The sequence below is a fragment of the Mus caroli genome, unplaced genomic scaffold, assembly GCF_978045245.1.
Source record: "Mus caroli unplaced genomic scaffold, Mus_caroli_1 scaffold_20, whole genome shotgun sequence".
NCBI lineage: Eukaryota > Metazoa > Chordata > Mammalia > Rodentia > Muridae > Mus > Mus caroli.
The window spans coordinates 8,104,990-8,129,393 of NW_028227275.1; the positions used below are offsets into that span (position 1 = coordinate 8,104,990).

General features: G+C 42.2%; 1 protein-coding gene and 1 non-coding gene across 7 annotated transcripts in view; one reads left to right on the forward strand and one right to left on the reverse strand.

Moving 5' to 3' along the window:
- The window catches only part of Add3 (adducin 3), a 103,572-nt gene that overhangs the window by 65,858 nt on the left and 13,310 nt on the right, over positions 1-24,404 (reverse strand). The window contains exons 2-3 of one of the 6 annotated variants that reach the window (XM_021151224.3): positions 17,394-17,677; positions 15,810-15,960 (exon numbers count right to left, since the gene is read on the reverse strand). The exons of 3 other annotated variants lie outside the window; for them this stretch is intronic. The gene's annotated coding sequence lies outside the window, so the exon portion shown is untranslated. Of the gene's footprint in view, positions 1-4,793; positions 4,813-15,809; positions 15,966-17,393; positions 17,678-24,404 lie in introns of those variants that run through there. 2 more of the 6 variants (XM_029472367.2, XM_021151226.3) reach the window with 2 other exon arrangements.
- LOC115030035 (U6 spliceosomal RNA) lies at positions 17,168-17,274 on the forward strand. Its single transcript, XR_003835627.1, has one exon. It is a non-coding gene; the product is annotated as a U6 spliceosomal RNA (small nuclear RNA).

A 24,404-nucleotide genomic window follows, 5' to 3' on the forward strand; every position in this document is an offset into this window, starting at 1 on the left:
AGTCGCCGATTCACAGACAACACGCCAGCAAGAAGGAGCAGCAGCACGGGGAAGGAGCGGCAGCATGGGATACATGGCAGGGGGAAAAGGCTGTTCCAAGATCATCCCCTTTCACAGCAAGTGCCAGAACTGCTGGGACATTTCCTTTTCATATAAAAGTGATAACTTCTTAATTCATAGCAAGGTGGAAATGACAAAAAAAAAAAAAAAAAGACACTGTATATAAAGTTTCCTGAAGGAGGAGACAGCACAGACTTGAACAGTCTCTTCAGGAGGCAAAAGAACTAAATGCAGGTCACCTCAGTGGGAGGATCATTTCATCTCAAGCACAAATACGCTTAAAGGGAGCGACACCAGTAATTCTACATTATTATAATCATGCAAGGTTTCTATGTATTTTTAAAGTCTTTGATAATTTCATCCATGCACATAATATACCTTTAATCACACACAATCCCTACTCCCACCTCCCTCCTACTCCCTTCAGCTTTTTTTAAACATGAAACACTATCTTTTTTACATTTTATTTAAGTGTATGGGTGTTTTACCTTCATGTGTGGCAGTGTACCATGTATGTGCCTGTTGCCCATGCAGGCTAGAAGAGGACTCTACAAGCAGTTTTAAGCTACCATGTGGGTGCTGAGAACTGAGTCCAGATCATCTGAAAGAGGAGGCCAGTGTGCTCTGAGATGATGTGTCTTTCCAGCCCAAATCTATACCTTTTAAAATTGATTATATGGGTTCAAATTTTCTACACATGCACACATACATTTCATCAATACTTTAGCTTCAGTTTAGATTCTTTTAAAACTATTTAAATTATTCATTTTAGCGAGTATACTTATATTTTCTATTGAACGCCAGTAATACCCTCTTGTGTTGGTGGCATCCTGAGGAACGAGCCCTCTGCCTTCACAGGGCTCAGAAACAAGTTTGTTTTCTTTCATGTGATCACTGTGTGTGACTCATCAGAGCAACATCCAAACTTTAATGAAAATGCAGATAACAATCTTAAAAGCAAAAGTTCCACTGCTGCAGCCACCATTAAAACGAAAACCTTGGGGTGAACACAGATTGCAGCTTCATTTTTAACCTATTTTTATTTTTTGGTTTTTCAAGATAAGGTTTCTCTCTGTAGCCCTGGTTGTCCTGGAACTCACTCTGTAGACCAGGCTGGCCTCAAATTCATAGATCTACTCGCCTCTGCCTTCCAAGTGCTAAGACTAAATACTTGTGTCTGTATTTTAAGCTTCTGGCTATGCCACAGAAAACCCATGCTGAGTCCCAGAGCACAGTGCCCAATTTTAGGAAACACATAATTAAAACATCCTCTCCATTCTCCTCATCTCAGTACACAAAAGGAAAGAGGTTCATTGATACAGGACAGTGTTCTGAGTGTTAGTGAGTCACTTGCTAGTCACAACAGCAACTGTCCTTCCTCGATGCGGAGGCTCATACACATCCTCTGTGGAGGGCCAGGAAGCTCACCCTTTCTGCAGTCTATGTGCAACTGCCATTCTCAAAGGGATGGCAGAATAGTCATCTTGGGATGTGTTAGCACACATGAAGTACATAAGGGTACTTCCATAATAAAATTAGGCCATAACCAGTTTTTAAAATTCTGTTCATTACAATTACTTTTTTATGTAATAGTAACTTTTATCTGCCCGTATACAATTGTCTCCAAGGCTTAATGCCTGTTTGCTAACCTGAGCTGTCCAGGAAGCTTCTGGACTCTGTACCACCTTATCTAGACCTCCAGTGTTTTCAGACGCTGAGACTTGCTGCTGAATGACCTCACCCTTTCTAGTTCTTTCTGAGCGCTGGGTTGCTCTTGTTCTCTTTCCACCCTGTTCTGGTAACTCTCCCAGGACCGCCCGACATCCGCCCTCTGTGCACTGCTCTCTTAAGTAGCTTCCAGTCCCTCTCCTGTAGAGTCGGGCATCTCACGACTCTGCTTCTGATTCATCACTTTGTCTGCCCCTCAGACATTGCTTCCAACCACAAGTGCTTCCTTCTACAAACTGACTTTACCTTTATGGTTTGGCATTAAAGGTGTGTACCAAGGGTGTGTCTGTATTCCAGCCAGAGAGATTAAAGGAGTATATTAAGGGCTGAGCCATACCACAACAAGAAACAGGTTTGGTTTTTTTTTTTTTTTTTTTTCAGTAAACAACACAATCTCAGCATTTGTGGTGTGAGCAAATATCCTGCAACACTTTTAGCCTTCGGTAGGAATAAAAGAATCAAACACAAATCAAACTGTTTTTGTTATAATGGGAGGAAGGCCAGCAAAAATAGGGGGTTAGCAACCAAAAGATTTCAGTCTACTCCCCAGGGCCCAAAGGGTAGAGAGAGACTTCAAGTTGTGCTCCACACATGCACAGTGGCATACAGCACCCAAATATATTCATGGGCACATGCAATGCAAACACAACTGTAAATTTTAAGTCTTTTTAAGTTGTTAGGAATCTTTCAGTCCCGAAGTAAATAGTATTAATAATATTAAAATTAAAGGGTACAAAACCAAAAATAAAGTATTTTATAAGGCAAAATTATCTCTTAAATTCTATATTTCCATAAATGTTTAAAAAGGTATTTAAACTTATATTATTTTATTTTATTTGTGTGGGTGTTTTGCCTAGATGTATGTCTGTGTACCACATACATGCCTGATTCAACCAGAGCCAAAAAAGGAGGTTCAGATCTCCTGAACTGGAGTTACAGACAGACATAAGTTACCATGTGGGTGCTGGGAAATGAACCCAGGTTCTTTGAAAGAGCAGCCAGGGCTCTTCAGAGTATCTCATTTAAATAAAACTATCTAATTTATATAAATCTAAATGCCGCTGTGTCAGGCAAGCCTGACGTCATTCAAGTTTTTATATACCATCACCCCAAAGCAAATTTTAATCATTTGGTATTCTTATAGCAAATACAAACAGAAATTCTTATTCACATTTTTTAAAACAATACCCTACCCCACCCCCCAAAAATGAAAGAAAAAATAAAAACCCAAACCAACCAGGTAGTACACTGTGCAGTCTACAACTTAAGTGGACATTTTATCTGAAGTCTGTCTGTGCAGAACGAGCTCATTCGTCAGCGTTTACAGTGCATGGCTAATTACAGCATTATCAACTTGGCTATAACACACCTTTGTACATACACCTTGGCCAGTGGTTTACATATATTTCTAAAATGTAAGTCAAATTCCTATAAATGTAATTGATGAAGCAGGTGTTAGGAGTGTTAACTGACTCTGATAAATACGGACAAACTGCTGTATGTGGCAGTCAAACACCAAAACAGACACATTAGAATGAAAGCTTCATTTTAACATCTGTTCTGGGCCATTTCACTCACTCTTACTTTAGGCACATTGAAGAGAACAATAATCTCAGTACAGTTATGGTTGGAATAAGAACAGCTCCCATAGGTTCATATGCTGAATGCTGCTCGGTCATCACGAGTCGCCTCACTTGGGAAGGACTAGGAGGTGTAACCTTTCCGGATAGGTGTGGTTTTGCCAAGGAAAGTGAGTCACTGGGGGTGGTATTTGAAGTCTCAAAAGCCCAAGCCAAGCCCAGTGGCCTCTCTCTTCCTACTGCCTGAGGATCCAAATGCAGAACTCTCAGCTACTTGACCAGCACCATGCCTGCCTGCCACCATGCTCCTTTGTCATAATGATAATAATAGATCATTATTATGATAATAATAACAATGGACTAAACCTCTTAAACTATAAGCAAGCCCAATTAAATCTTTCTTTTATTAAATTTGCCATGGTCATGGTGTCTTTTTACAACAACGGGACACTGACAAGGCCCACAGAATAAAATAACAATTTTAGTATTTGAACTTTATACATAAAAACAGTAGGGTCTGAGAGCATATGCACTATAGTCTACTGGAGTGTTTCTAGAAATGCAGATATAAAATTAACCTAACACCTAAATGACCTTGTAGGATCCAGATAGACTATTCTATAGTAATAACCATATGCTATACAAAAATAATCACTGAAAAGTGCAAAGCTACTTCATTATCATCTATCACAAAAGGGAATGGATCTGCACTGTAAGCAAGCAGAAACCAGAAAGTGTATCAAGACCATCATCTTAATTATTGAAATGTAAAAACTGTAGAAGAATCACTACGGTAAATTGCTGGGTTATTCTTCCCTCTTCTGCTATGATCTTAATGCTCTCAGCCATCTGGTTTATATTTACTATACATGTATAACAATCAAGTCACAAAGTCTATTTCAAAACCGTCTTTTGCAACAAATAAAATCGTAAAGTTTTAAAAGAAGTAGATTTATCTATATTTAAGGTTTTGTTTTCAATTTTTAAAAAATATTTTATTATTATTTTATGTGTGTGAGTGTTTTTGCTTACATGTATAACAATGCTCTACATGTGTTTCTGCTACCTTCAGAGGCTAGAAGCAGGCACTAGATGCCCTGAAACTAGAGTCACAAGTGGTTGTGAGCCACCATATGGGTGATGAAAATCAAGCCCTCATCATCTGGAAAAGCAGCCAGAGTTCTGATCCTCATCTCTCCAGTGCCATGTTTTCAATTTTTTGAGACAAGGTCTTGCTATATAGGCCAGGGCACCTCTGAACTCATGATATTTCTATCTTAGCCTCCCAAGTGCTGAGAGTAAAGGTTTGCAACTACTGGTGGGAATTAGGAATCTCTTCATATAGGGTCCACAGGAACCCCAAAATTCCATGGATAAACTTCAGAAATTCAACTTGAAAGCTTTCAAAGAGAGGAGGAAAATTACCCATGAATTAATTGTTTCTGGGGAGCGTCCATAGCTTTCATCAGTTCTCAAAGGGGCTCTGTGGTCACGAGTGAGCTGGAGAACCTAGGCACAGAAAGATGGTATGCCCTGAGTAAGTGACCATGGAGTGCTGGGCCCTGACAAGAGACAACTGCAAGAATAATATAGAAGAGGGAGCAGAAAGAATGAAAAACCCACAGGACGGGAGATGTCTTCCATCAGACATGAGACAGCTGTTGCACTCAGGAGCTCGCTGTGTGATAATATGCTCAAGACTGAATATCATGAATGGGGCAGGGCCCAGTTCGATCCACCCTTCCCCAAAGGACTGCATTAATTTGCAGTTAATGGTGGCTAGCGGAATAGGTGTCATTTTCTTCCTGGTGTAGGCACTGATAAGCTGTCTATGTTCTAGTAATCCCCTCCTCAAGCTTGTGCCCACAATTCTAAGCAGACTCAGCGGGTCACACACACAAAAGGAAGGCATAAAAGGAGGGAGACTTGGGAGGATGGGTTTTATCTGGAGGGGATGGCTGAGAGGTTCATGGTGTGCAGTTTTATACACATGCATAAAACTGTTAAACAACTTGGAAGGGTTTCTCTGTGGAACAGAGCCCTGGCTGTCCTGAACTTGCTTTGTAGACCAGGCTGGCCTCAAATGCCACTTGTCCCTGCCTATGGAGTGATGGGATCAAAGGCGTGCAATACCATGTCCAACTGTCAAAGACTTTTAAACGCTCACCTGACTATGATGTCACTAGTCCGGGCCTTGCAGATGGGCAGGATCAGGGCTCAGGAACTCCCTGCTGACCAAGTACTTACTTGTGAGTACCTGCTTTTTGAAGTACATAAAACAGCTCCACGGTTCTTTGGTAGAACAACACACTCACTTGCTGCTATTCTTATATACAGATGCACAGCAGCGGGAACGGCCCACAGTTAATGAGGGCATCTGTGGGAATGCGCCATGTATCGTGACTTCCAATATTAAATTAGGCCTGCAGAAGATGCCTTCAGAATCCCCGGCTTCCACTCCCTACCACCACGCCACAGACAAGAAACCGGGCTTAGGGACAGACTTCACTTCTGCAACTCAGTCAGGGCTGAAGATGAAATGGGTGTAGTCTGCGCTGTGGCCATTAAGATGATTTTCTTCAGTGTTACGTGTCAGAGTTCCAGCCTTTGTGTCACTCTGCACTCACCTGGACAGCCGTATTTGTCAGCATAACCTCTGCCACCACCACTTCTCCTGCCAAGGTCTGACAGGTCTGTACTTCTGCCTGCCTGCTTTAAGTTCCTATGCCTGCCCCAGTATCTTGACCTTTATGCTAAACAACTGAATTCTTACTGCTGCCCACTGACTGGAGGTGGGAGGGGAGACAAGGAGGCAAGGGGATGAGGATGGGGGAGAGAAGGACAAGTCTGAATGACTGCCCATGACCTCTTTCTCCAGGCCAGAACCTCTTTAACTTGACCTCCCCCTTTCCTTTTCTCCTCCCCTTCTCCTCCCACGGTCTCCTGACTTTACCATTTTTCCTCTTGAGCTACTTTTCCCTTACCCATTCCTGACTTATTTCATGCCTTAATTCTTTCTCTCTGGAAGACTATAGTGATCTTTTTACCTTGACCATTAAACCTCTCCAGCTACTCTCAATACCACTGCCAAAGTAAGATAATAAAAACACAAACCTGACCATATTACTCCACTTCCTATAAATCTTTCAATGCCTTCCCACTTCACATAGAATATAGTCCAAAGAACACAGCATATAAATGTTTCAGTGACATAATCTTTATTATAAATCTACTATCTGATTTATATTGTAATAGGACAGTGCATAGTTAGTATGGAATTAAGTAGTCCTTACACTAGGTGGTAATCATAAAAATGTACTGTACAATTACACATAAAGTCGCAGATTCCACTATATGGATGCTGTGCGATCCTGACACTGTCCAGTTGTTCACTGATGTTTCAAGTAAACTAACCACTAAATGACCTTTTTTAAAAAAAATTAAAAACCTAAACATTATTTTTACTCTACATTCGTTTTATAAATCAGAATACTGAAGTTAAAGGAGGGCAACCCATCCTTGCTTAGCTATCAGTGAAGCTAGGAATGGGAAGGAAGCCATTCATGGTTGTAGGGAAAGTACCCCACCTATACATTGTTTTTATTAGATACTAAATGACCTTTTTATCTTGACAAGCTTTACAACATCAAGCTGAAAGTGGAGATGCACCCCTTTAATCCCAATAACTCAGGAAGTTGAGGCAGACAGATTTGTGTGACTTCTAGGCTATCCTGGTCTACATAGCAAGCTCCAAGTCAGCTGGAGATGCATTCTAAGACAAACAAAAGAACAGGCTACACAATCTGTCTTCACTAGGTTGGGAAGAAAACCCCTTCACATTTCCCACTAAGTACTCTATACATTTTTACCACCTCACTCATGCAAAACCATGCAAAAAACATGTCTAACATGCTTTATTTTTTTAAATGACAGAATGTGGAAATCTGTAGAAAAAAAAATGAACTTCCCTAATGACTTGCTTAAAGGCACTATATTGATCATGCTCTTCATTTCTGTGACTAAATACTTGACAAAGTGACTGAAGGGCGGCGAAAGGGCTCAGCTGGGCTCAGCTGGAGGTGTGTCGTGTGGGAAAGGCATGGCTACAGAGCATGAGCCAACCGGTCACTCATGTCCAGAGTCATGAACAGGAAAGACAAAACGGTGCTAGATCACTTTCTTATTTTACTTAGTCTAAGGCCCATGTCCCTAAGATGATGCTGACCAGCAAGGTATTCCCTCCTCAGCTCAATCCTTCTAGACACAACTGCACAGACACACTCAGAGGATGTCTTCATGGTGGTTAGATCAGCCATCACTGACACCATCAATATTTGAAGTCAGGAAGTTCTATGGTGGCCCCAGCGTTCCACTCTCTATACTCACAGTCTTTTCACACGTCACCGTCAAGGACAGCACATGATGGACGTGTGCAAGACTGGGCTATTAAAGGAAAACCACGTGGATCTCATCCTCTCTGCATCCCTTCAATTGCTCCAGGAAAGACAGAAGCTGCGTCTTAAGGACTCTCTGGACAGCAGACGGAATGAAACCTGACTCTGCTTTACCAACTTAAAACAACCAGCTAAAACTGGATTAACGATTCTGAGACGGGAACTATGAAACTACTGAAAGAAAGCATAAGAAAGAAAGCATAAGAAAGCCAACAAGCAGGAGGGGGAGGGGAAGACCCGAAAACACAGGAGCAAAAGCAAAAATAAGAACACTAAAAAGCTCTGGCACAAAGAAACAAGTCATTTCCCAGCATGGGGGTGGGGGGTGAGAAACTTATTATGTGACAAGACTTGAATAGGCAGAATCCATAAAGACAAATAATTTGGCTTTAAAGGGGGTGGAGAGTGTGTACCAGACAGTTCTCGAGACCTGTGAGAGAGAGTGTGTGTGTGTGTGTGTGTGTGTGTGTATGTGTGTGTGCATGTGTGTGTAAGCTAACTCCCTTATAGCCTACAATTCCCTTAAAGCATGGACTGCTGATGGGTGGAGTTGGAGATTCAGATGGGAGGCACCTTAATGAAGACGCAGCACCTTAGGGTGCAGAGTGAAATGATGGACACACTGATCACCTAAGGGACACCACCATAACTATAGAAAGCCCTGACATCTCAGGAAGAAAGGCTCCTGCCCTCCACATTCTACTCAGTGTCTGAGGGCTTAGTCCTAATGCTGCCTTGCATTAAAACACCAGTTTTAGTTATTCAGCATATGTAAGCCAAGGCCACATACAGTTTTCTAAATACAATGAAAATGAGACACCATCTCAGTATTTGGTGTGGTGGATAATCTTTTCTGGTAGGAAGCTGGTTATAAACCACACATCTCAACAGCTGACAGACAGAGAGGCATGTTTTTAACCTACTTACTTTATACGCTGGTTTACCCTTAGCTTATCTATACTTAGGATTTTCTATTACTCACAAAATGACACAAGTTTCAACCTTGAAATGATTCAGGATCCAAATTTAGCTGTTAAAACCAACGGACCAACAACAACAACAATAAAAACCCTTCATATATCACCCTTAAGGAATTCATGGAAAGCAAAATTCGTAAAATCTTTGATGTATATACATACTCAGGATAGAGACTCTATATAATGTGCTTTGGTGTGTATATGTAATTTGAACATCCTTTAGAGTCCATTGTCTAGAAAGAACTTCAAACCCTCACTCAATGTAATTGATTATAAAGCAGTATTTTGGAACACTGAAATCTTTAATTTTCCTTTCAATTCAAAATACAACAATCTTAACACAGAATTTTTCCTGTCTAAAGGGAATAAATGTAGGACAAAGATTAGAGCAGAGCCTGAAGGAAGGGCCATCCAGAGACTGCCCCACCTAGGAATCCATCCCATATACCGTCACCAAACCCAGACAGTATTGTGGATGCCAACAAGTGCTTGCTGACAGGAGCCTGGTATGGCTGTCCTCTGAGAGGCTCTGCAAGAGCCTGACCAACACAGATGTGGATGCTTGCAGTCAACCATCGGACTGAGCATGGGACCCCAATGGAAGAGTTAGGGGAAGGACTGAAGGAGTTGAAGAGGTTCGCAACCCTTTAGGAAGAACAACAGTATCAACCAATCAGACGCCCCCCCCCAGGCCCCCCAGAGCTAGGGACTAAACCACTAACCAAGGAGCACCTATGGAGGGACCTATGGCTCCAGCTGCTTATGTAGCAGAGGACTGCCTTATCTGTTATTAGTGGGAGGTGATGCCCTTGGTTCTGTGGAGGCTAGATGCCCCAAAGTAGGGAAATGCTAGGGCAGTGAGGCAGGAGTGAGTGGGTGTGTGGGAAGCATGGGGAGGGGTCAGAATAGGGGGTTTGTGGAGGGGAAACTGGGAAGGGAGGTAACACTTGAAATGCAAATAAACACAATAACCAACAAAAAACAATCAGTCTAGTTTAAATAGCATTACCATACCTTCATGTAATCATTAAAATTAAAATAGTTATATTTTTATCCTATGATATATAATTTTGTGAAGTAGCTTGTTAAGAAAATTACATGATCAGAAGTAAATGTTATACTTCAGCTAAAGGAAAACTTTATTTATAAAAAGCATCGAAATACATCCAAATGAGGATATATTATACACAATATATAGTAGTTCAAGGCATTCTCTGTAGAATCTACATTTCACAGAAAATAACTTAATATTTGTATGTAAAATGGCCTCAGAAATGCTGATGTAACTAACAACTACATCTTCTGTATGAACTTTCAAGGAAAAGAGTAATCACAAAAACAACCCCTGAAACCCGGAAACCTGGAAGCTGAACAGCCTGTTTCTCCAACACATGTCCAGAAATGAGAGCTCCACTATGGAGACTGGTTTTGGGGGTGGAGGGATGTTGATTTTTGTGCTGTAGTCACTGAAGAAAACACCACCCGTGAACGAGCACACATCTCAGTCTGCGCTATGCTAAGGTGCATTGTGAACCTTTCAAAGAAGGTGCAAGAAAGCAGTTTTCCCACCATGCTTGGAAGTACTCTGCTGAGAAACCTCTACACTAAGGAGGCACACACAGAACAAGCGGTGGGAGATGGTCCTCTGGGAATCACATGGAACCATGGCAGTGCACTCCCGCCCTCTGCAGAGCTCACCTCACGGGGTCGAGTCTACAGCGGCGAAGCCCTCATCTGGGATCTGTTTCACCTGTACCAAGTGGCATCCAGTACTTAACTACCTGCTTCCCTTAAAGAACACGACTACAACTTTCCCTACGCAGAAACACAGCTCCTTGTCCTATGCACTAGGCTTACGCCGTCGGCACTTCAGCACTGGTCTTGTTCACAGAGTCATCCATTACCCTAGGAACTCAAAGTGGACATTAAAAATCAACCGAGGGCAGCTCATGAATTTGTTTCCATGGGTTTTTCTGTAAAGCTTCTAACAGTAAGAATACAACATGAGCATGAAGTATTTCTGCTAGATATTTCATGTCTGTGCTGTGTAGTTTTAATATAGCAGTTGAAAATTTTTAATTATAAACCAACTAATTTTAAAGCAATTGCACTGCACGAACACTGCTTCCACTATGACTCCATTCTCCGGAACGGAGCACATCTGACCTGCCAGCTGGATGGAGCCCAAGTAAATTTTAGACCGCACTTGGCAAAATACCCCTTAGACACAAAGCATTTTACATAAAATACACACTACAAATGCATTCCGAGACTGTCCTGAAAACCAAACAATTGTATCATACACAAATGCATTTATACCTCCTTTAAATGTGCAGTTTCAACTAGATGAGCAGTTTAAATAATACTCCAGTCTGTGCACTCTGCATACATCCATTCTGTTATTAGCCTGTTGGCATCTAACACTGGATTAGGAAAGCCTGCCATCTGGTAGTTATAGCAACCCTTCACTAACTTGGTTAGAAGCTGAAGATCATGAGTCACCCAGAAATGCAAACCAAGCTTATTACTATGAATAAATCCCAATCTTTTCTTCCAAATTAGCCATTCACCAGAGCTTTTCACTTGGAACACCACCATGCACACAAACATTATATAATTGGCCTACAAAAGCAAATCAATTTTACAGGGGTTAAAGGGACGGGTGACTGAATTAGGAAAGTCACTGAGTTCACACTCCCCTCCCCCACCCACACGGAGGCCACTGCCTCGTTCTGAAGCCTAGGGATGAGTGCCACGTTAGTCCCAGTTACTTTGGCTGCTCAGTTAGCCCTCACTTCTCTTAACCATAACATGGATGCTCTATGGTGCATATTCCTTTCCTCTTGATGAAATTTCAGGTAGATGATACTTCAGATAAATAATAAACAATATAAAAACAACAACATATGTAGCATACGAGCATGAACAACACGCATTTAAACCTGCCATGGCATTTAAACCTGCCATGATCTCAGTCATGAAGGCGAGGCAGACTAGGCAAGACAATTACAGAAGCTGATCAGCTCAGACCCTACAACTCCCTACAGGTACCCAGGTAGGATACTGGGAGACTTAGGAAAACGGGATCCCCATCACCTAGTCGGAAATACACTTCTATACTTCATACTTCCTGCACTCTGTGCTCCCCACCCCACCTCTCTTCAAACTCACTTTGAAACCCATGTAGGCCACATTTCCTCAATCCTCCTTCCTCACCTGGCAAGCGCTGACACTACAGATGCACAGCACTCGTCCTGGCCATGCTCTGCTCTTTAAACATGCCCCTCTCCAGCCCTGCGCTACTTCTCAATATTTCTCTTCCTCCCTGTGTTTTTCCAAAGTCAGTAACGGGTACTTGAACCTGAGTGAGAACAGCAGTTGGGAGCAAAGGCAGCATCCAGCCCTGCACAGCGCGCAGATCAGTCACAGGCAGTCTAACTTAGCAGCTAACATGCCAGCACTCTGACATTTCCACTTGCTCAGTCTCAGTGCAGCAATGTCAAGGACATCGCCATTAAGACATGGCCTAGGATTAATGCAAGGCTTATCCACTCTGAACACTTATTCCACCCCTTTGTTTTACTTCAACACTGTCTGTAAAGAAGGCTGGCTTGCTGGCTGGCTTGCTTGCTTCCTCTCTCTCTCTCTCTCTCTCTCTCTCTCTCTCTCTCTCTCTCTCTCTCTCTGGCTGGCTTGCTTGCTTCCTCTCTCTCTCTCTCTCTCTCTCTCTCTCTCTCTCTCTCTTCTTTTTTTTTTGAGGTAGCTTCTCATTTTTCTTTCTTTTTTTTTATTAAATATTTTCTTCATTTACATTTCAAATGCTATCCCCAAAGTCCCCTATACCCTTCCTGCCCCACCCCCCTGCTCCCCAACCCACCCACTCCCGCTTCCTAGCCCTGGCATTCCCCTGTACTGGGGCATATGACCTTGTAAGACCAAGGGCCTCTCCTCCCATTGATGGCTGACTAGGCCATCTTCTGTTACATATGCAGCTGGAGACATGAGCTCTGGGGGTACTGGTTAGTTCATATTGTTGTTCCTCCTATAGGGTTGCAGACCCCTTTTTGGTTACTTTCTCTAGCTCCTTCATTGGGGACCCTGTGTTCCATTCAATAGATGACTGTGAGCATCCACTTCTGTATTTGCCAGGCACTGGCATAGCCTCACAAGAGACAGCTATATCAGGGTTCTGTCAGCAAAATCTTTCTGGCATATGCAATAGTGTCTGCGTTTGGTGGTTGTATATGGGATGAATCTTATATGGTTGATCTCTGAAGCTTAAGATGTGATATTCCTGGCACTTAGAAGAGACTCTTCCTGTGTCTTTTCCTGAAAGCGTCTGAAGAGCTTTCGGTGATGTTTCAACTTGAGAAGGCCACTCTTTCCCAAGCTTCTGATGTTCCACACTGCTCAAAAGGCTGCCAGTAACCTCAAGTCTCTCTTGAAAACATCCGACTGTAGTGTTCTCACCACAAAAAGTAAGCCGATAGCTGGGTGGTGGGAGACAAGGCAAGTGAATCTCTGTGAGTTCAAGGCCAGCCTGGTCTACAGAGTTAGTTCCAGGTCAGCCAGGGTTATACAGTGAGACCCCATCTCAAGAAATAAAATAAAATAAATTTTGTTTTAAAAAGTGTGTAAAATAGGTAAGGCACATGTAAATAGTTTATCTGCTCTCTAATACTATTTTAAAACATGTTATACATGGTAACATAATTTTCCTCAATTAAATTTTTAAAAAGAGAACTTCATTAATGTCTGAGGTACTCACCAGGTACCCAGTGGGGTAGCAGGTAGCCTGGAGGAAAGCAATACAAGGATCCTAAGCGGCAAGGAACTTTGGGCAAGGGGCTCCTTTACCTACTACACGGTGCTTCATACCAGAGCACAGAGAAAATTAAAATATAATGTGTTTTGGTTTTTGGTGATAGTGTTTGTTGCAGCAATATGAACCAAGACAGTAGCTATAAATTTATCTTTGTCACCTGTTTTCAAGAAGGCTGGACAAGACTCAGCAAACACCCATCAGAATGGAACAACCACTTCCTGTTTCTAACCTTACCTTGAGAAAACTACAGAACAGAGGCAGTAACAGCAAGTTAAACCCCTCCAAAACAGAAATAGCACTTGTTACGCAAGCCAGCCAAGCATGTCGGCTGAAGTTCTTGAAGCTAGAGAAACTGAGGAAGCCTTTCCCAGATTTCTGCCAGCTCCCGCCTGTAAGGAGCACAGCATGAACCCTCTCCTTTATGGTAGCACTGTTCGACAGAAGTATGATGTCACGTTTTCTAGTAGGCATATCAATAGTCAACAGAAGACCTGCTGTGGAAGGTGATGTGTGCTTACAACACTTGGGAGATTGGAGTATCATCATAAGCTCAAGGCTAATTAATCTGTAATATAGAGTCCTATTTTTTTGTTTGTTTGTTTTTTGTTTTTTGTTTTCTGAGACAGGGTTTCTCTGTATAGCCCTGGCTGTCCTGGAACTCACTTTGTAGACCAGGCTGGCCTCGAACTCAGAAATCCGCCTGCCTCTGCCTCCTGAGTGCTGGGACTAAAGGTGTGCGCCACCACAACCGGCTCTATAGAGTCCCATTTTTAAAGAAAAAAAAATTGCTTAGTTTACATGAGGTTCAGGGTGCAATGTGTGATGAATGTGCAGGTGAGGCAGACTCGAGGATGTCTGTCCTCAATGGCTTATCTGCCTTACTTATTTAATTATCTGTGAGGCAGAGTCTCTCACTGAACCCAGAACTTACTGCTTTGCTTAGGCTGGCTGGTTGATGAGACCCTGGGAACTGACTGACTGTTTGTCTGTCTGTCTGACTCTACCACTGCACTCCCTTCCCCAGGACTCTGGTTACAAGTCCACAATCTAATTTTAATATATTTTGTTTAATGAAACACTGAAAGTTCACATCTATGTATAATCAATATTAAAAACTGAGAATTTTATATCCTTTTTCTATAATTAGTCTTTAAAATCTACTGTGTACATAACATTTCAGGTGGCAACGGTCACATGTATGTGGCTACTGGATGCATTTTGACAATGGAGTGCTGTAATTTGGCAGCATGCAAGTGCCTACTCCAAGGGCTCTCTCTTCTACTTAATACGTTTTGGTTAGACCAGCTTCTAGCAATTTATAATCATTTCACAGCCCTCTTTATGGTACCAAAAGACTCTATTACCTTGAGTACTGCAATCAAACATCAGTATATCAAAAATTGATTCAGTCAGCAATGATAAACACACACAAACATCACACACACACACACACACACAGCATTGACAACAGTTGCTGGAGCTTAGAAACTGATGAAGGGATATTGACCAATCATGTCAATCAACAGCATTTTTGATTGCTCATGAGTGGAACACATTCCAGTCAGGTTTACCCTATATTCTACAATTCTAAAAGAACATTTTTAGAAAGACCACCTCCTTAAGGAACTTCACTGAAATAATGTTTAGAAAATGAAGGACAATTAACTATAGGAAACCTTCATCTGTGAAGTTCAGTGACACCCCACACATTTGGATGTTCTGCCTTCAGCTAAGTTTGTTAACATCCAACCAAACCTTAAACAGCTTTGCATCAGTAAAGAAAACCCTGCCTATATGGCTTGCTTTCCTTCAAGAATGTGTTCCAAGTGTGTAAAGTATAACCAGATGGTGTTGGCAAACAATTGGATCTTCAAACACGACTGATGGCCAATACCAGAGATGAGGTCTATCGACACGCTGGGGAGGGAAAAGTTCTGAAGAGTTCACAGCTAATTCCACAATCATCCATTTGGAATTCTCTACACTTGCCCACATTTCAATATTCTGGATTTTTAAATAAATTTCCCAAAGCGCATAGCAAATCATAAATGTAAGTAGCTGGAAACATCGTCCCACATAGCTTCAGAACACACCACACAGCCAATGTCATAAAAGTCAACCTTCTATCTCAGAGTGTAGCTGACCTTAAAGGTTGAATAAAAATAAAACACTACATTAAGGTTACCTCAAGTCAAGTGGCTGCTTTTCTTGCTTTCGAGTTTTCCTCTGTCCTAATTACTGCACAAGCTTATAACCATCACAGCAATCGTGTACGCCATGGACAGTTCTCTATGAACCGTTCTGAAGGAACAGAATGCAATGCACGTGTATCCTAGCTAAGAAAAAAAGAAAGAAGAGTTTTGAAAACTGATATTTTTGTCTTCAAAACTTGAAGCAAATTTAGAAACAAACAGATGTTATTGCTTAATGGGATAAATGCACTGAAATTAAGTTAAAATCAGTTTCTTACTATATGTAAGGTAGAGTATGAACAATTTTACATAATTTCTTTCTAAACCTGCTTTTTATAGTTCTGACTATTATTAAGCCAGGTGTGGTGATACACACCTTTAATTCCAACACTCGAAAAACAGTGGCAGGCAAAGCTCTGTAAGTTCATATAGTAGTAAACTCCAGGCCAGCCGAAGCTACTCACTGAGAGCCTGTATCTATCAAACAAAGACACCCCAATAATCCCCAAGGCTTACTTTGTTCGTCTGATCACTGACATGCAATCAATTTAGGAATGGGCCAGTCTTGGTAAATACCCTACCCTCACTTCATGCTTGCTGCCTCCTCCTTCTTTCTCACTAGGAATTATGTATAGCAAGCAGGAAAGATTCAGTCAATACGTATTTATTGATCAACTATGCACTGATACTATACTTATGACATACTTTATTTAATGTCATGTCACATCACCTTTAAAGCAAGGTGAGACATTTTCTTTATCCCTGTTCTCCATCTGAAGATGATGGAAAGGCTCACAGATATCTTGCCAAATGCCAGCAGCAATGGAAATCAGGTCTAAAGTCAACAGCTGTCTTTTAGACAGACATGACAGCTCACGCCTGTATCCTAACACCCAGGAAGCTGAAGGAGGCCCTGAGCTGCAGAGTGAGACCCTATCTGAAAACATGGGTGCCAGGGTCTATACTTCGGTGATTGTGCCTACAGAGAAAGCCCTTCACAGTCTGAGACGTCTCAAAGTAGATTTTTAATAACTAAAATTATTTCTGATAAATAAGCCTAACTACAGAACTATATTTTAAAAACACCACCATTTCTAACACGACAGCTTTCGTTCTTTATTGTGCTTTATGCAATAGCTCACTTAGTGGAAAATAATGGAAAATTGGGGTCAAAGTTCTATAATCTATTTTACTCAAACAAATGATCTAAACCTTTTCCTTTGCTTTGAGAAGGGCAAGTGTTTCTCATTTAAATATCTTCCTTGAAAAAAAAAAAGTCAAGGCAGCCAAATCATCCAGTTTGAATTTTCAATATAATGTTCCTAAACATGTCAGAAACATTTACCATATACATCACTTGGTTCAGTGGTGAGCATACTAAATTGAAACAATACACAGAAGATCAGCATGGCTTTTTGTTAAGAAAACAAGAAAGTTCATGACATATTCCAGATTTTAAAAAACAAAACAACTCCAATTTGATGAAAGATTTAAAAACTGAAGAGAACACTAAGTGCTATTTCCTGAATGAACAAAAGAGAGAAAAAAGCCAACCCCAAGCACCCGAAGACTCTCACCTGTACAAAGCCTGTTCTGAGAAGGCCAAGTGCAGTTTTAGATGAATTTCGCAGGACTGCCGCAAGGGATTCCCTGAGATAAAGCAGAGAGCCCTGGACTGCAAAGTGGGAGCCTGGGGAGCGCTGGACCCCAGCAGTGAGTTAGCACTGCAGGGCCTCACAGCCTCGTGTCCCTTCTTAATCTGAGGCCTCTGTCAGAAACAGAGGAAGAGGCTTGGGATTCCAGACTTTCTCTTTCTTCCCTTTCTCCACCTCTGAAAGTTTCAGAATTCCTGCTTCTGTCACTATAAAATCCAAGTAAAAGGTAAAACATTAGCCGACCAGAAATACCCTGGAGGCAGACATAACTGGCCAGCACTTCTAAAGATTCCCTGCCCCTACCAAAGCATCTGCCCAGCTTGCATGCAGGGCCCCCTCCAATCATGAAGATATGACTCCTCCAAGGTCCCCAATGACGGAGCCAGAGAAATGCCCAGGGAGCTGAAGGGGACTGAAGCCCCATAGGAGGAACATCAATATGAACTAACCAGTACCCCCAGAGCTCCCTGGGACTAAAGCACCAATCAAAGAAAACACATGGTGGGACTTGTGGCTCTAGCTATATTTGTAGCAGAGGATGGCCTAGTCAGTCATCAATGGGAGGAGAGGCCCTTGGTCCTGTGAAGGTTCTATGCCCCAGTATAGGGGAATGCCAGGACCAGGAATGGGAGTGAGTAGGTTGGGGAGCAGGGGGAAGGAGGAGGGGATAAGGGATTTTCGGAGGGGAAACTAGGAAAGGGGATAACATTTGAAATGTAAATAAAATATCTAATAAAAAAAATAAAGCAATGGCCAGAGGTCCACGCCCCATCTTAATTTCCCAGAATCTTGAAGATGTAAACCTATTTATTGCTGCAAAACATAGACCTTGGTCTTAAATCATTTTTTGGAATCAGTGAATACAGGTTAGTATTTAGAGAATGCAAAGTAACTCCAGGAAACTCTTGCTTCCTTAAGAGGAAGGGAAGGCAGGAGGGACAGGGAACTTCCCCAGAGACAGGAGGGCTGGGGTATCACACCCTGACCTCCCCAGGCTGTTCTGAGACTAAATTTAGCTTTACTCTTTATGTGGCAATATACTGGACAGGTATAGGCAGGAAAAGTCTTGTTTCAGAAACCCTAAAATAAACAGTTCTAGAAAAATGTACAAGGGATATTTGAGCCATTTAATGATAAAATAACAATTTTCCATGTTTAACTCTGTGCCTTATAGACTTTGTCCTATTTCTTACTCAAAAATAATTTTAAATACTTCAAAATGATATTTTACAAAAATCTGGTTAAAATACTAAGTCTAATATAAACTTAAATAAATCTTAGTTTTGAAATGCTTGGGGTACCTTTTATACTTCTGATTTATTTTCATTATATTTTATGCTCATGCAACATCTTACATTTTATGAAGAATGTTTTTGGATAAACAAGTTATGTTAAACTTTTTTTCAGATTTATTTTACATATGTGAGTATTTTGCCTGCAAGTAAATTTATGCACCACATGTATGCCTATAGAGGCCAGAAGAAGGCATCAGATCCCTTGGAACCGCAGTAACAGATGGTTTTGAGGGCCACGTGGGTACCAGGAATTGAACTTAGGCCTTCTGCGAGTGTTCTTGACCACTACTGAGCCATCTCTTGAGTACCCCTTCCCAAACATTATTTAATATTTAAAACTTTTAGTTATGCTGTGGTGGTGCACACCTTTAAACCCAGCAGAGGCAGGCAGATCTCTGTGAGTTTGAGGCCAGTCTGGTCTACAGGGCAAGTTCCAGGACAGCCAGGACTACACACAGAGAAACCCTGTCTTGAGAAACCAAAAAACTTTCAAACACTAAAGCAAGTTTTAAAAATAATTTACAAGTTAGTTTTGTGAATTCAGTAGTTTTTATCAGAGTTGTAAAATCAGTGCCCCATCACACATGTTTTCTACATGTCTTATTATATATAAAGATAAATACCAATGCCCAACCATACCTATAACGGAACTATCAGAAGCATCAGAGGAGCCAAATCTTATGCTAATCATTTCACTGTGCAGATTATGAAGTTCTGCTGGATTCCAGCCTCCATTTAATTTACAAAACAAGTGTGAGCCTGCAGGTGATTATTGACGGCCATACTTAGCTTCTTCCATAATCCGGCCTTTGTCAGCTTCTCAAGTAACCCACATTCATTAGGTTACTCTGAAGCTTCCAGGAGGAACCACTAACTGTAATCAAAGAAACTCTATAAATGGCACAATGACTTCCTACAGTTCAGACGTGATAGACGTGGTATTGCAACACCCAATGCAACTTGATTATTTCCTTTTTGTTACTTCACTTCACCAAAGTTTAAAGCAAAGTACAAGAGCATAACATGGGGATGCAATTTCCCTTGGAAACAAGATTAGTCCTTGGCCAAAATTCTTACTCGTCTGTCTCTAAACACATAGATGAAAGCAATCTCAAAGACTGTCGGGAAGAATAGCTGACGAGCAGTCAAACAGATTAATAAAGAGTCGCGTTGCTAAAGTGTGTCTTGGAAGAGCGAAGACTGCGAAGACTTGCTAAGCCTTCTGATTTCCAGTAGGCCAGCTGCTGTCAGGCGATAGTGGGAAAAATGGAGTAAAATCCTTAGCGTCCATCACAGGGATCTTCAGCAAGGTGCACGAATATTCCCTCAAATCTCCTATTCCAATGTGTCATCGTCCGTGAGGGCCTCTGTTACACCACAGAAGAGATGTTTATACAGTTTTATTCCTCATACCTCTGGAAGTTTTGAGAAATCTGTATCCAGAAGTTGAAAGATTTGGTGTTTGGTGAGGGCCAGATTTTTTTTGTTCATGGCCGACTAACTGCTACATCCCACACAGGAGGGGTAAGGGGGTTCCCTGGGTCCCTTTTGTAAGGCAGTAGTCCCACTCTTGTGACCCTCGCCCAAAAGTCCATCAAAACAATCCCCTATCTAAGATACTTTCAATTTGGGTTGGGGAGAAGCTGGACAACTTAGCACTTCCTGTCCTGTCCCTTGCTCTGGCTCAGGCTCACCTGCTTATCTCTGAAAGTCCCAAGCCTGACTCTGCCAGCACTCACACCCTTCACTACCATGGCATTTTCAATGGCAAGCCTCTGACACACCCGATTATGGCTTTCATCAACTAAAACAGGTGCCACAGAATAAAATCTAAATGTCTTGAAATACTCCCCAAGGTCATACAAAAGTGCCCTGGACCTCACAGTTCCTACTTCTCCTCTCCTGCCACACCCTCCCCAATGGCTTTGGGATTCCATTACCATGGCTGATAATTCACCTTCCTCCTTAGTAGCTAAAACCAAATGGATCCACTAGGTCCAAACCAAGTACCACACCCTCCCTGACGGGTTTCCTCTCTTCCTCTCTTCCTTTTTCTCTTCTTCTCTCTTCTCTCTCTCTCTCTCTCTCTCTCTCTCTCTCTCTCTCTCTCCTCTCTCTCTCTCTCCTCTCTCTTCTCTCTCTTCTCTCTCTCTCTTCTCTCTCTTCTCTCTCTTCTCTCTCTCTTCTCTCTCTTCTCTCTCTTTCTCTCTCTCTCTCTTCTCTCTCTCTCTCTCTCTTCTCTCTCTCTCTCTCTTTCTCTCTCTTCTCTCTCTCTGTTTTTTTGAGACAGAGTTTCTCTGTGTAGCCCTGGCTGTCCTGGAACTCACTCTGTAGACCAGGCTGGCCTTGAACTCAGAGATCCACCTGCCTCTGCCTCCCGAGTGCTGGGATTAAAGCTCCACTGCCTAACTCAACAGGATAAACATCCCCTGTGCCTGTCACCCCTGCCTTCTTTCCTTTTAGATGTGACACTGTGGGGATAGCCCTGGGGTGAGTTATAGTTGATGGTCTATTCTCCTGTGAGGGCTGCAACAAGGAATGAGTCAGCACTCTAGTGATTTCCTGTAAGCCTTCTTCCCACCTTAAATTGCAAAATAAAGGCTAGAGGGCGGCGGGCGACTGGGACGGAAGAGAGGAAGGTGGAACTGAAGGTTTTGGGAGAGAGGAGCAGGAGGTGAGAAAAAGCAAGCAGAGCAGAAGCCCCTGGCCTGGAGAAACCGCAGGTTCTAAGGGGTCTCTTCTATGGGGAAGATGGTAGTGTAGTGGTAGATCTGCCCACTCTAGGCGCTCAGCATGTATTCATATTAACTGAGTTGTGTTTTCATTGCCAGGGCTTTATTTGGGTTGGAGATTTACCGCAACAACACAGCAGGCCTGGAACTCACTATGTAGCCAGGTAGCCTGTAACTTGTAGCAGTCCCCTGCCTCAGCATCCCAAGTACTGGAATGACAGGTGTAAAACATCATGCCAGGATGCACTTTACACTCAGTATGGAGTTGGAGTCATAGCCATCAAATAAATGATCCCTCTTTTCTAGAAAATTTCATTGTAATAAGGAAAGATTTTTTTCTAAAATAAATTTAGGGAGTTAATTTTATGCTATATAAATTGTATCTTGGCAAAAAACAAAGAACATTAGATGGCATACATCTGTAATCTCGGTATTACTGGGTGGGGGGCAGTGAGATCCTAACTCCATTGGTAGAGTACTCGCCATTCATAGTGAGTCCCTAGGTTCAGCCCCCAGCACCACATAGAACTGTGTGGTGGCGCACCCCTCACCCCTTTAATCTAGAGGCAGGAGAATAAGAAACTCAAGGCCATCCCCAGCTAAATAATAAGTTGGAGGCCGACCTGGGCTATATGACATACTAAAAGAACCAAAAATAGTAGTGGTGATTGTAATAGTAACAGCAGTAATAAAAACTGAAACGTTAAGGTAGATGGTATATGACAATTAAAGCCCCCTTTCATGTGCCTCCTAAGCAGGCCGTCTTCAATGGTAATATATTTCGGTAGTTAATTATTATATTGTAAGTTCAGTGCTCCCATATTCTTTAATTATAGGTATGGAAACACAGCTCGCCATTCTTGACTTAAGACCTCACCAACTTATTTATAAGCTGGCTCTGCTCCCTGCAGCCCAAAGACTGATAATCATACACAAAGCCTTCTCTTGCTTATCTGGGCCACCCTCTAGGAAACTCTCCAGGTGTTGAAGAGACGCACTCATGACGTCCCAAGGCCACCTCTTGGTTACTCTCTGCATGAACTACGCACCTTAACCTCTTGACGCAAGGCAAGCTGAGCCAGGCCAGGTGTGGTAACTTTTGCTTCATTTAACATGCTCCTGGGACAGCAGTGCTGTCTCATAAATAAGTCACATCAATAGCTTGTTTCTTATGAAGAGATAAATACACACAATACATATTTCCCTGATACTTTCTTATAACCTAAGGTATAATCCCTGTAGCATTAAGTCTATTCTTTCAAACTACTTCAGTGGCTTTTTAAATCGTCACAACACCGTAGCCCTCACCACTCACTACACTTCCCAAACCACCTCACTGTCTGAAAGGAAACCTCCCTCTGCAGCAGCTGCAGCCACTGCTCAGCTCTTCTGTCTCTACACGCGTCTGCTAAATCATCCTGAAAGTGACAGACAGCATGCATCCTTCCGTGCCTGCTTCTTTACTAGCGTAAGTCTGTCTGTCTGCCTGTCTGTCTCACCACCTCACTCTATCTTAAGACATGCTCAGTTGCCACCTTTTTGGCTATTATGCATAATGCTTCTATGTGTGGAAACATGTTTGTGTTCTCTTGAATATATAGCTGTCAGAATCATTGGGTGATAATGATAACTGCTACTATTTTTAACCATGTTAACTGAGAAACAGCCAGGTTACTCCATTTACAGTCACATTCTTAAACTACACTAACGTTGATTTCTGTTTTTACATTTTAATTAAAAGTAAGTTATTTTACAAAAAGGATTTCTTTGGGTACTAAGTGTCATTAGAAGTTATAATACATGTATGGTTCGAGTAAGATAAATTAAAAGCTTTGAAAGCATTAAGGATGTATAATAATATTTCAAGCCCTAATAGCAAAATTTTTCATCTGATCATTAAAGGGATTGTGTATACCTTCCTTTAAAAAAAAAAAAACTGAAAGAAGAAAACCCTGATTTCAACTCAGCCCTGATTTCCACTCAGGGCGGCTTCCAAGCTGCTGATGCAACGCACCTCAGACTGCCATCTCCCTTTCTCCAAACGTGTGCAGACTTTTGCTTGGGACTGAAAGTTTAGGATCAAGCTTCGTTCTATCTCACTGACAGCCCACAAACCAGTTATAAAATCCTGTTGGCCCAGACTCCAGCCCAGTGTCCCCTCTTGTACTGATGTACTGATGACCCCTCACCTAGGTCACTGACTGAGCCTCTTAGGCAGTCTCCCTGCAGCCACTCTCAAAACACAGCCCAAAGCATCCTTAAAGAAATACATGTCAGTGTATGGTATGGTTGTATAGCAACGTGTTCTTGTGGGATTCCTAACCGTGGGAGCGGGGGCTGATTCTGACTCTTTTGCCTGCCTTCGGGACCCTGTTCCTCCTACTGAGTTGCCTCATCCAGCCTTGGTGTAAGAATACGTGCCTGGTCTTACTGCGCTTGCTATGCTGTGTTTGGTTGAAGTCCCTGGAAGGCCTGTTCCTTTCTGAGGGGAGGTGAGGGAGGATGGATCCAGGAGAGAGGGGTGGTGGAGGGAGGAGACTAGGGGGAGGGAAGGGAGAGGCAAGAGCAATCCAGATGAAATAAATGTGAAAGAAAAATTAATAGGAAGGAAAGAAATACATGTCAGACTGCCATATCTCTGCTCAACACCACCCTGGGCTTCCTGTTTCCTCTTCTCCCATTCTGTTTCATCCTCAGCTATGTGGGCACACAGGGCTCTGGGCTTGTTTCCTCTGCCTGCCATGGTTTTTCTCATATGCCCATAGAGAATCCTTTCCCGTCTCACCTCTTTGTTCACAGGCCACCTGTGACTTCATATACTTAGTGAGGTCTCATCCTGTCATTCTATTTAAACTGGCATCTATCCCCCAGAGGTGTTTATCTTCTTTCCTGTTCTCCATTTGTGC